The sequence below is a fragment of the Saccopteryx leptura genome, chromosome 10, assembly GCF_036850995.1.
Source record: "Saccopteryx leptura isolate mSacLep1 chromosome 10, mSacLep1_pri_phased_curated, whole genome shotgun sequence".
NCBI classification, from domain to species: domain Eukaryota; kingdom Metazoa; phylum Chordata; class Mammalia; order Chiroptera; family Emballonuridae; genus Saccopteryx; species Saccopteryx leptura.
Genome location: NC_089512.1, coordinates 60935747 through 60948883, shown reverse-complemented (window position 1 = coordinate 60948883; position 13137 = coordinate 60935747). Strand labels below are relative to the sequence as shown.

Below are 13137 nucleotides of genomic sequence, written 5' to 3'. Positions count from 1 at the left end.
TGTTCCATCCAGAGCAGTTGGGCTGCCCTGTTTGCTCTGTTGGGCTTCTGTATCTGACTCGAAGAAAGAATGATGGTTCTGCTTGCTGGGAAAGGACTGCTCAAGCTACTGAACGGAAAGAGCAGGAAGGCATTCAGAACAGAGGGGCTCTGAGGATGTCTAATTACACACCTTCGTTGTGAGCTGAGGTGGTTGTCACTTTGACACGATGTCTCCAACTAAAAAAAGAAAAAGACACCCATGATGGGAATTTGAAAGCTGAGATGGACTTTTGTAATTACTGACTTGCTGGAAATGGCTTTTAAGTTTCTGGCAGCCCATTTTCTCTTTTTGTAGGGAAAAATGCTAAATGTCTTTCTGTGGCGCAATCAGATTTTAAAAGGAAGATATAACTAGAGTTGATGAAGTTCATACTTACAATTTGGCCTGGAGTTTGATGCCATGGAAAATGGCCTCTAACCTAATTTCCTCAAGTGTTTTGATTTTTGTAACTTAAGTGAAAATCTAAATGTGAGTTGCAAGGGTAACTCAGGGTGGGAAATGAAGCCTTGGGGTTGGGGCAAGAAGGATGAAGCTATTTGATGTAATTTAGGGTACATCACCTGGGCTGCAGGTGGGTACCAAGCTTGCCGTGCTTGATGAAGACTTTAAACCATGATGCATTAGATATATGCCAATAGAATTGGAAGGTTTTGCCAATATTTATGGGCATAAACTTGGGGCACATGTTTGCCAATGAATTTTCAAGGTATTAGATCAGGGAGGATGGAATTTATTACAGGAACCAATGCAATTTATATGTATGAATGCAGTGACCAGAGGGTCATCTAGAAGGGAAAACCTAGAAGGGGTGAGAGTGGGTAATACTTGCTGCATTCTAGAGATTTTACATGTATTATCTAATTTAATTTTCATAGTGTTCCTCTGAGATGGAGAATTATTATCCCTATTATGCAGATATGGGAACTGGTTAATTAAGCATTTCAAAAGGTCACAACCATTCAATACTTAAGCATAGTGACCCAGTTTTGTCAAAGCGGATGTGGTAGCACTTGGAAAGCGAGTGGGTGTCTGGAAAGAGACCCTCTACACCCTGCCCCATTCCACATGAGGGAAGAGAGAGTTAGGTAAGGGTTTTGCAGATCCAGAAATCTCCCACGGTAATTCAGAAGGAATCTAGAGCAGTGGAGGATCTGCCCTTGCATCCCAGAGCAGGCCGGGACCCTAGATGGTGTGCATTCAGCCGGTCTCTTGAGTGCAGTGGCGGTAGCTGAGGACAGCCGTGTAGGACTCAAGGTCCAGTGTGGTGTGGGAAAAGCAGCCAAGAGGTCCTGAGTCCGCAGGGGGAGCTATGAAAGGTGGCGAGACAGTTAGGAGACTGGGCAGACCCGGGATGGGCAGCAGAGTCCACGGAGGCCTTCTTGCCAAGGTCGAGTCACCTGTACCTTTAATCTCCACTAGAGGTTGGAACTCAGAATTTGTAGGTTACATTACTATTCAGTTATAGAAATATAATATTATTTATTTGTACATCAAATAGGTTATATTTTTTCACACTCTCTGGTAATAATTGGTATGCTAGGACACATGCCACCCCCATGTTTATTGCAGCATTATTCACGGTGGTCAAAATATGGAAACAACCTAATTGTCCCTCAGTAGAGGACTGGATAAAGAAAATGTGGTACATATATAGAATGGAACACTATTCAGCCATAAGAAATGATGATAGATTGCCATTATGACAATATGGATGAACCTTAAAAACATTATACTAAGTGAAGTAAGTAAATCAGAGAAAGCTAAGAACTGTGTGATTTCATACTTAGGTGGGATATAAAACTGAGACTCATGGACATAGATAAAAGTGAAGAGGTTATGGGAGGAGTAAAAGGGGCAAACATGGTGATGGAAAATGATTTGACTTTAGGTGATGGGCACACATGGCAACAAACAGTTCAAATGCTATAGAGGTGTTTACCTGGAACCTATGTCCTCTCATTGAGTATCACTCCATTAAATTTAATTGTTAAAAAAAATCATTATATATTTGTACATAAAATACAAGGTAATATTTTTTACATTCTCTGTTAATATCATAATTGCTCTGCTAATTTTTAACCAGAATCAGCTGAATTAATTGTGCTTCTAATTTTTTTCATATTAAGCTACACTTTTTGAATATTTAACAGGTGTTGGAAACCATGTTTATTATGTATAATATTTCACTTAATTTGAGAGGTGTGTATAATTATTTAATATTGTAAAGCACATACCATTATTTTCCACATTTCACAGTTGTGGAAGCTGAGACAGAGAAATTAGCTTACTTGGATAAGGTCACACAACTGATAAATGAGTGAGGCTGGAGTTATCAACTTAACATCCTTTTTGGATATTCAGAAGCCTACATGGAACCTGACACATTATGAGAGCACAGCAAATATTTGAGTGAATGAATGATTGCTCGGTTGTGTGGCAGCACCAGCTGAGCACGTGGTATGTTGGAAATCCTGCTCTGAACAGGGAAGGAAAGAGCGATAAATCAGAGCAGGTCCTCCCCTTAGTGAATCCGCTGTCCCTAATATGCTGTGCATTCTAACTCAGAGCCGAGCCTTTGGAAATATTTGTGAGTCCCGTCAGAAAATACTCAGAAAGCAAAAGAGTTTTAGGAATGAAAAAAAAAATGTGTGGTTTAGGGACTCCTAAGGAAAGTGAACTTTTGGGCCAAATGTTGTGGGGTTTGGGGGATAGTGGGAGGGGCCCAGAAAGTATTTGATATCAGTTCATGCTCTTCGAGTCCCATCATGTCGCTGTGATCCGTGAGCAGAGGAAACACAGAGCCTTCTGAAGAAATTATAGCCAGCTCTCTGGCACACAGCAGTGCTGACTTCAGACTAGGACACCAGCCCTCTGCCGACCCATCCAATCTAACTGGCAAGAGTTTTATCTGGTTTCCACTTTGTACTTGGGTCTCTGTTAATCTGATTCAAACACCAGCCCTAGATGTCGGTGGTAGATCTCTCAGCACTTTGAGGTTTGGGGTCCTATTTAAGAGCGTTTTTTGTTGTTTTTTTTCACCTACCGGAAGCACAAGTCCTTTTGAAAACTTATCATTTTAGAGTTTTGAGAATCTTTAGAATTTGCGTTTGACTTATGGGAGCTGTTTCTTTACATTCAAGTCTGAATGTGTGTGTAAACGCCTAAGCATTCCCAAGGCCTTTCCGTTCTGTGCTGTTTGACCTGGGGGAGTGGTCTGTGTGCTGTGGTCGTCCCTCAGGCCTCCCTCTCAGAAATGAAGGATAAGAAATCTTCTATTTGGTGCAAATTGAGACAACAATATTGGGGGGAAAAGAGTCACTATAAGTGAACCTTAACCTTAGATTCTGTATTACTACTTCTGAGTCTATCCTTTGTAGATAATTCTTACTACAGAAAAAATGTTTTGTGCCCAAAGATATGAATGAGCATCCCCCATTTTCTAAATAAGAGAAAACTTGTTTTTTTTTTTAATGAGGGAAAACTCAAATAAGATAAAACTTAGAATTTTCCAAATAGGAAACTAGTAGTGAGAGAATATTATATAACCATAAAAACTATTTAAGAAGTAACAAGGTACTTTATCACTGTGTTTATTCTTTAGTCTTCACTGAAATTATTATCCCATTTTTCAGTCTTACGAGGAGGGAGTGCGCAATGGAGCCAATACTGAATTAGGTGTCAGGTGACGTGGCTCTGGCCAGACTGTCCCTAGAAGATGTGGAGCCTGGGGTCACTGAGCCATCAATCAGCACCTGCCAGAGTTCTTTGAGGGCACTGTGTGCCTGGTGCTGCACGGGTTCCTTGGGATGCCCTGACACACAACCAAGTGAAAGTGTAGTTTAGTTTTTGAGGATAATTAGTAGCAACCACTTTGGAAGCTGCTTGTGTAATTCCAAGCTTATTATTTTGTAATTTCAAGCTTATTATTTTAGTCCTCACTTCTTTGATCTGCATAATTGCTATTAGGTATTGTGGTTATCCTTTAGGCTTACACTCAAATGGAACATGTACGGGAGGCATCAGAAATAACTTTCAACACACTTAAATTGTGTTTCTGCAAAAATATAACTTCAACAAAATTTACAGAAGTGAACTATTAGCCATGTTGATATGCAACATTAAGATCAACATGTATCCAGATTAAAAAGATAATAGGAACTTGACAGAAGAATATTATTTTTCATTTTAAATCAACATTTAATCTAAATACAATAAAAAGTCCTCTAGTTTACAGGCACCATAGAATTTTACTGCTAGGGAAGAGGAACAAAGGAGCGTGTCCTGTAGTGGAGCTTCCTCAGGCCACCCCCTCAGATTACAGACAGGCCTGCAGTGGGACTCGACAGGATACCTGTCCTGGGAACCAGGACAAGTTACTTATGTTGCTGGAGACCTCATGAACAAATATAGAGGCGGGCATTGGATTAAATCAGCATTTCCTAAACATTGTTTTGAGAAACTCCAGTGCTCTGTGAGGAGTTCAGAGGCATCCATAAGTAAAGAGTTGCCCTGATCAAATACATGTGAGAAATGGCACATCCCACTTTGGAGATTCCCAATGTGTGTGAGCACATGCAAGGCTGTGAGATAGTCTGTAGTGAAGACATATTTTCCACAGTGTTTCAGCCAGCATGTCTTAAATGTATTTGATGACAGAATCCTGTTAGCAAGGAACATATTTTGGGAAACACTGAACTAAGGTTCTTCCAAATTCCAAGATTCTAGGGTTTTAAACATACCATCCAAATGTTGCTTAGCAACAGTACAGCCACCCAATTTTCCCACTAGATGGCACACTTGAATGAGATTTACTTTTTATTTTTGATTGGTTTCTCTGGACATTTTTGACTGCTTTTCCTATGCACTAGGAGAGTGCAGATTAGTTATTAAATTGACTGTAAGGTCATCCTGGTAACATTTTACAAGCCATTTAACAATAAAACAGTTGTGTCAAATATAGGGATAAATATCAAGCAAAATTGAAATTGTTAATTTTTCTCATAAGAGCTAACTTTTTTTTTAAAGTACTATATGAACAACACCATATATCTTGTTTCTTCATATGTTACATGGGAGTTCAGCTAGACAAAATTTAATTAAACATTTGAGTTACTCTGTTGATTAACTTGAAATGTTGAACTGTGAGACTCTAAGAGAAGCTGGTAGTTCTGGGAAGCCTTCCTTAGTTTCTATGATGGGTAAGAAGTGTCTTCAGCCACTACATGTATATACTTTTTAGGGAATCACTGAAATATCATTCTGTTTAGGTGGCCGTGCACCTTCAAAAGATCTCACTTTCCAGCAGGCTGTGTAAAGTGGTCTCTTAAAGTCTCCTTCATGTTCTAGTAAATTTTTGATTGGGTCTTTATTAAAAATAATTTGCTATTACGCATTGAGACTTGGCTGCTCTGTGGGTTAGTCACTTAGTCTGTCCTTCACTGGGTCTCACTTTTGTCAGCTTAAGTACTTTAGCACCCCTCACCTCCTGCCTGGCGTTGGCGGAATTTCACACGTCTGTTTAAGTGTGCCCAGGAGTTTTAGAAAATAAAGGTAGCTTTACTTAGGAATAGTCATATTTCGAGTTTGTTCAACTGAAGGATGTTTACCTATTAGAAATGTGTGCCTTTTTAATGATGGAAAGGGAGCTTTTAAAACTATAATGAGGAGGCTTCCTGAACAGCTTCCTGAATTACCTGAAATACGTGTGTATGCGTGTGGGAGGGGTAGGGGAATGAGAAGCCAAGGCTGTAACTGGAATCTCATCTTGCTCTTTCAATGCTATCTTTTGAAGGTAAAAATCTTTGTAAGACCTCTTAAATCTTATTCCACTAAAAGATCTTTTCTGAACCTCAAATAGTACCCATGGACATTAAAATTCTCATACTAACGGTATGTTGTCTGAATTGTGTTTTTTAATGTGACTATCAGATTTCCTGCTATCCCTTGCTTTATTTTATATTGATTTAGGGAGAGGAGAGAGAGATTGATTTGTTGTTCCACTTATTTATGCATTCATTAGTTGATTCTTGCATGTGCCCTGACCAGGGATCAAACTTGCAATTTTGGTGTATTAGGATGACACTAACCAACTGAGCTACTCTGTCAGGGCTGCTATCTCTTGCTTTAATTGCTGTGCTTGTGTGTTTTCTTTTAGCTTTTTCTTCCATAATGTTCAACATGGCATGAGCCCTCGTTTTTAGTTCACCTTGGGGCCTTAGACTTTTAGCATAGTAGTGTATAGAACAATTTGTGTTAGAATATCTGTTTGAGAAATTTGATGCAGACTTTATGAGTGTGGTTTCTCATGGAAATATCAGATAAGACAGATAAAAATAATCATCATTAATATGTATTGAGCACTTATTGTTCCAGGCACTGTGCCAAGCATTTTACGTGTATTAGCTCATTTAATCTTAATAGCAACCTGTGGGGGATAGATGCTATTTCTATGATATTTTCAGATGAACGAACTGCGTGTTAGAAGGATTAAGGTGAAGTAAGATCATACAGAGCATAGCAAAGATTTAGTCTTTACTATCACGAATGATATTACATATTCCATGGTTTTGTGGAACATACATGTGAATCTTTGTAAGGTTGAGACAGGTTAGACCAAGAGAACATAAGGTAGCAAGAAATCTTCTGATAATGAGAACTCAACTGCCAATTTTGCTCTCAGCTCTAGACACCAAGATTTCTTGGCCTGATGGCTTCATATTCAAATATGTTTGGCCCTATTTCTCAAAACACTGAGTTACTATACTTTGCATTAACAGTGCTTGGCTTTGTCTTTTATGCAGAAAGCCCCTCCAGGCCTCTGTAATGTGCTAAAAAAGATCTTGTCTAAAACTCATGAAAATAAATAACATAAAACTGTTCTGAATAAATTTGAGTTAAGTGAAAGGAACCCTTTTCTGTGTATGCATATTGCACACATAGAGTTGTGTGTGCCTGTGAACACATGTTCTGTCATTGAGCCTAAGCCCAATATCCTCCATAGTGAAGGACATCTCAGAATTTCCATTATAAATTATTTTAGGGTTTTTAACTAATACTGTAAAAAATCAGCTCCGCCTGGAATTTACTTTATTGTGTTTGCAGAATTCATTACTGCAAGAAAGCATGTAGATGAAAACAAGATTTTTCTTAGCAGTTGCGGCTGGTGCAGACATTTGTGTAGTTGTTGGAAGGGGTAGGAGGGCTGTGGGAAATAGTCTGGGGACCTCAAAGCTTCTAATGCTGAAGAGTAACACATCCATTGGATTCTAGATGCCTGATGGATGAATGTAGCTTGTTCTTTAAGTTGCATGTTAATTACAAATAGGAAGTCCAGACAGCACATATCATTGAATTTTGTGACACCCCCCCCACCTTTTCAAAAAGAAATTAATTGGTAGAAGTGAAAGATTATTAGACAGAGGCACATAGATTTATTTCTACTATCAAGACCAAGAAAACTCAAAAGTCACCTCTCCTGGAATGTCGTGGTAATTACTAAAATATACTGAGCACTTGTAGTCAGTATGCTGAGTTTACGTAAATTTTCTCATTTACTTCATGGAAAATCGTCATTTTACACACGAAGAAGCCAGAGATCAGAGAGAGGTAACCTGCTTAAGGTTACAGTGTAGGAGCTGGTAGAAGAGCAGATGGATTCTGGGGTACAAGAGCTTACAGTCTGCAGTGGGGTGTGTCCAAGGATTCCTGATACCCAGTTCGCACTGACACTCCTTTAATCCAGTTCTCAGTCCTGACTTTATTTAGAACAGTCTAAATAGCTTCAAAATGCAAACAGCAAGTCCCACCCCAGATCGGTTAAATCAGATCACTGGAAATGGGGTACAGGATGTTCTACTACGCAGAGAAGACTGGCTTAGAACCACTCCCCACCCATCCCACCTTATTCCTGATCTACTTTTATAGTGGAGGTTAATTATTTCTCAAGTAAAAACTTAATTAATTCATAACCCACTCATTTAAAATTTGTATCAGTTTGTAGGGTCTGGGCAAAAGTTTGCCTTTGCAAAGGATTTGCTAAGCAAGTTAATAGATCACACCGGAGCATAAGGGAAATGTTTGTCTTATTAAAGAGCACAAATAGTTTTCAACCATAATAGAGAACTGTATTCATTATGAACAAGTTGATAGGTGAATTTCAGGTCATCCTAACATCCATTAAATAAACTTGTTAAGTACTGTTAATCCACGTTTTATTAACCTGCTTGATTACTTGCTTTTAAAAATTGTTTCTAAAGAAAATGTTCTATAATTGTAAGTTTTGATGCAGCCAACTTGGGTTCTCCTTACCTTTAGTTGAAGTTGTTGCTGTGTGATATGCTATAATCTTCCTATGTCATTTTATATCTGGGTGCTTTGGCCTTACCCATGAGATTTCAAATTTCTTAAAAGCAAGGATCTCATCTCTTACTTTTTATAGTATCCATGTCCATTGTTGGTGCTCTGTGATTTGTAGGCACTCTATGAATGTGTGCTTTTGACCAAGGCAATACTTGTTTGGGCAAAACAAAACTTAAGCTGAGGAAAATGTGGATTGCACATTCAGCTAGCGGGCATCAGATGGCTGAGCACCCTCATATGTGTTGTTTCTGACCAATGTTGGTTCATGCTGGAGCTGTACCAGCTGTGAAATAGTTAAATTTTATTCCTGGGAAGATGCAAGATCTCTTTCCTGCTTTGCAAATGATATGTCCTTAAATGTGTGTTGGGTCATAAAATAGGGAAGACACGGAGAGGCTGTAACTGGTCTATTGCTGTAAATTTTGTGCCTTTCCAGAAAGGCAAAGTGCTGCACTAGTTAGAAACCAAGGTTCTGAAGTCAGTGGACTCTGGTTCAATAAATAGTCTGTCTCAACTTAGACAAGACCATTATCTTCTCTGAGTATTCCTTTTCTCTTTAAAATGGGGTATTGTGAAGATTAAATGAGTTAACTTACTCATTTGGAATAGTGGATGGCCAATTGTGAACCTCACTGTTTGTTACTTTTTACTTTCACTATAAAATGGAACTTACAAGTTTAGGTCAGTGGTTATTAACTGGGGATGATTCTACTACCCAGGGCACATGTGGCAATGACTGGAGACAATTCTGGTTGTCATAATGTGTGTTGTGTGTGGGTACTACTGGTATTTGCTGGATAGAGGTCAGGGATACTGCTAGACATGATACAATGCACAGGAACACCCCCCAACCCCCAACAGCAAATAATTCTTTGGTCTCTAATGTTAGTGTGTCAAGACTGAGAAGCCCTGATTTAGAGACTAATAAACACAAGTAAGTAAAGATAAAGCAGCCAGAAAATATTTTTGTTTATTTTGTTAAATAATTAAATCATCTTTAAATATTCAATTGCTTCCTATATTATAGGAAGGCAAATCATGAAGATGAATATTTCATCAGGGACGCAGACTTAGCTGTGATGATGAGGGAAGGAGTGTCACTCAGTGAAGGCAAAGAAGGCTTACTCTTAGGAAACAGCTTACTTAAGACATAAGAGTTGGTAGAGTATGTTGGAGAAAGCCATGGGGCTGCTATTTGGAGATTAAATTGCTGAAAGGCATGCTCTTTCTGCCACTTCTGAAGCTACTTTATAAAGAAGCATTTAGGCAATGGAGGAACTTTTGTTGCTTTTAAAATAAAACTAAAGGTATGTGTTCATTAACACACAGAAATAGAGATCTGGCAAACTGTGTAGAGTATTAAGTTAGGGTCATTTGGAAATAACCTCTAATCCAGTGGTCCCCAGTCTTTTTTGGGGCCATGGACCGGTTTAATGTCAGAAAATATTTTCATGGACCGGCCTTTAGGGTGGGACGGATAAATGTATCATGTGACTGAGACAAGCGTCAAGAGTGAGTCTTGGATGTAACAGAGGGAATCTGGTCATTTTAAAAAAATAAAACATTGTTTAGACTTAAATATAAATAAAAAGGAAATAATCTAAGTTATTTATTCTTTCTCTGCAGACTGGTACCAGTCCGCGGCCTGGGGGTTGGGGACCACTGCTCTAATCCACAGCTAGCAGCACATTAGTTGCTATACTAATGTACACTGGGTCCCTTCTTTATTGCTCAAAATGGTCAAGTTCAAGCATTTAAGAATGAGTAGTGGTACTTTTAATAGTGAGTTGAATTCATGTTTTGCTCTGTACTTTGCTATAAAAACAATAGGTTTTGAGACTAGTGTTAGAATGATCTCCAGTGTTCTAAAATGTGAGCAGAAATTACAATATATTAAATAGCCACACGTATAATTTATCATATAGATATTTTAAAACTTAACAACTATTCTTTAGAGTAGATTCAACCTCTTTGAGCTGGCATTCCAGGCACTTCACAGCTAAATCCCAGCCTCTCTGTTGAGCCTTGTCTCCCACCATATTCCTAACCCACACTGTGCTCTCCTTAGACCAGAGTTATGACAACAACATGAAGTCAACTTTAGGGGCGCTGTGACTCCTCACCTCTGTGCCTTTGTTCCTCCCTCACTCAGAAAAGTTTTCTTGTTCTCTTTTAAAACCCACCCCAAATTCATCTTCTTTTAAAAAACCCACCGAAGCCTGACCAGGCGGTGGCGCAGTGGATAGAGCGTTGAACTGGGATGTGGAAGAACCCAGGTTAGAGACCCCGGGTTGCCAGCTTGAGTGCAGGCTCATCTGGCTTGAGCAAAAAAGCTCACTAGCATGGACCCAAGGTCACTGGCTCGAGCAAGGGGCTACTCGGTCTGCTGAAGGCCCATGGTCATGGCACATATGGGAAAGCAATCAATGAATAACTACGGTGTCGCAATGAAAAACTAATGATTGATGCTTCTCATCTCTCTCCGTTCCTGTCTGTCTGTCCCTATCTATCATCCCTCTATCTGACTCTCTCTCTGTCCCTGTAAAAAAAAACCCCAAAAAACAAAACAAAAAACAAACAAAAAAACCACCGAAAACCTCCTTCACAAGATCTTCTCTGTTTTCTTCTACCCTCAGTCTTCTCAAAAATTTACCCCTTCCTCTTCAGGAGGACAAAGGCCTGCATTTTTCTTTGCTTTGCCTTTTGTTAGAGCTAGTTATTACAATAACCTAGTCCCTATATTATATACAGCTCAATATAAGGAGTCATGAGTGTACATCCTTCCACCTGCTTCAGGATCTTTGCACAGGGTTAGTACCTAAAAGTCCTGATTGAATACCTTAACGGATCTTCCTCTTGTCATCAACTTGAGGTTCTGTTTACTATCATGCTATTTACTATGTGTTCACTTTGAAATGAATCTAAGGAGATTAAGTCTAAGTGAGGGTGGGGGCTGTATCTAATTCTATTTGATAACTTCTTATCTAGAGCTGCACAAAGAGCATGCCTAACTGGGAAATGATTGATGCTCTGAATTACTGTTAGGTGGCTAATGCTTCTTTGTTATTGATATATTGTTTATTATGTGAAGACAATTGATGGTTCTCAAAATGTCAATTCAGTGAATGATGTTGTAAAAAATAAATGTCTGATCAGGTGAGTCCAATATTAATATCAGCATTTAATTCCTTAAATCTGTTTTGTTTTTATTTTTTAAAGAAAGCATCTATTTAATGATCTTAATCAAGAAGATAGATGGAGTTAGTCTGTTTCTTTACTTTTTTTTTAAGCTCCTATTCAATAAATTTAAACAGGAAGATAGATGGAGTTAGTCTCTGCATTAGTCATACAGCTAATGTGGGACTGATTTATATACTAAATCTTAATTTATAAAAAGAAAGGTAAAGTGGAGGGCAAAGAGATTCCTCGAGAAATGGAAATTAGCCTGAATAAAGATAAGTGTGAAAAGCTATGTGTGTCAGAAGACCTTTCAGCTTGGCTTAGAGGTGTGGTGCTCTTAGATTACTAGTATCTACCACTACACATACCTTATCTGCTTTTTATTTGGTGCCAGATACTGCTGGAAGAATGAGACAAAGTTATGTATGGCTCCTGCCCTTTAGGGCCTTAAAGTGTGGTACATGGCTTGGCAAACTTTTTCTTAAAGGGCTAGATAATAATATTTCAAGCTCTCTGGCCATTTCGTCTCTTGCAGTTATTTAGTTCTGCCATTGGAGCATGATAGAAGCAGCCTTAGACCATACATAAAAGCATGACTCTGTTCTAATAAAACTTTATTTACAAAACTGGGTTGAGTACCTGCCATAGTTTGTTGATCCCCTGCTCTAGTGTGTGGGTGAGTGTATATATGTGGCTATGTATATAAAACTAGTGTTGGAAGGTGTGCTTTTTATTGCAGCCTTGGAGAAACTCTGATGTGGGGGAGAAAGCTGGGCCAGAGCAGTAGGGAGGCTTGATGTAGGAGAACTGTTTGTCTCTGTGATCACTTGTATGGAAAGTTTATTCATTCTACTTTTCTACCAAGAAAGTTGTTCAGAAAGCTATTCATTTTTTTCAATTATTTTTACAAGTATTTACTAAGTGGATATTATACACAAATATTCATTATGGCTTTTTCAAGTGTCATAGTTAGATGTGTTTTTCATATTTTAATGACTGACTTTACACATTTTGGGATGCCTCTCACACTTGATGGTGCTGTTATTATTACAAGATTGTTCTTTCTCTGTGGATATACATTAAGATGTGCCTTCCAATCAATGGTGGCTTAGATCCTGAAGAAATGTGGTAGATGTTTTAGTTCTGCCTAACATATTTTCTAGAACAGAGTCATTTACTTTAGGTATTTTAGTTTTTTTTTTATTTTTACATTTACTCAGCAACTTGCAAGACAGAAGGATTCTGAGAACATTTTAAATAAAGGTGTTGTTTTTTTTTAAACTAGTAACTTAAATCCCAACAGAGATTGGTTGCTTTACATGTTTCAGTGAATGTTCTGTGAAATGAACTTGACATGTCAAGCTGGGCTCTCTGATGCTTTTCACTTGTTTCACAGATTTTCTTCATAAAGGTAAATTATGGACTGAAATTTCAGCAATACTGTTTTGTGGCCCAATTAGGAACCTGGTCTCAGCCCTCTGTGTCTATTACCTGTAATTTTCCCTTTTGTTAGAAGCACAAAATTTTGAGAACAGGTGTTGGAATATGTGTGTTTTC

The 13137-nt window shown here is 38.5% G+C and overlaps 1 protein-coding gene and 1 non-coding gene across 4 annotated transcripts in view; both read left to right on the top strand.

Annotated features, from left to right (window-relative positions):
- ERC2 (ELKS/RAB6-interacting/CAST family member 2) overlaps nt 1–13137 on the top strand; it is a 1061162-nt gene that overhangs the window by 254213 nt on the left and 793812 nt on the right. The gene's annotated exons all lie outside the window — the stretch shown is intronic.
- Nucleotides 11517–11595, top strand: LOC136382717 (small nucleolar RNA SNORD72). The gene has a single exon (XR_010747335.1). It is a non-coding gene; the product is annotated as a small nucleolar RNA SNORD72 (small nucleolar RNA).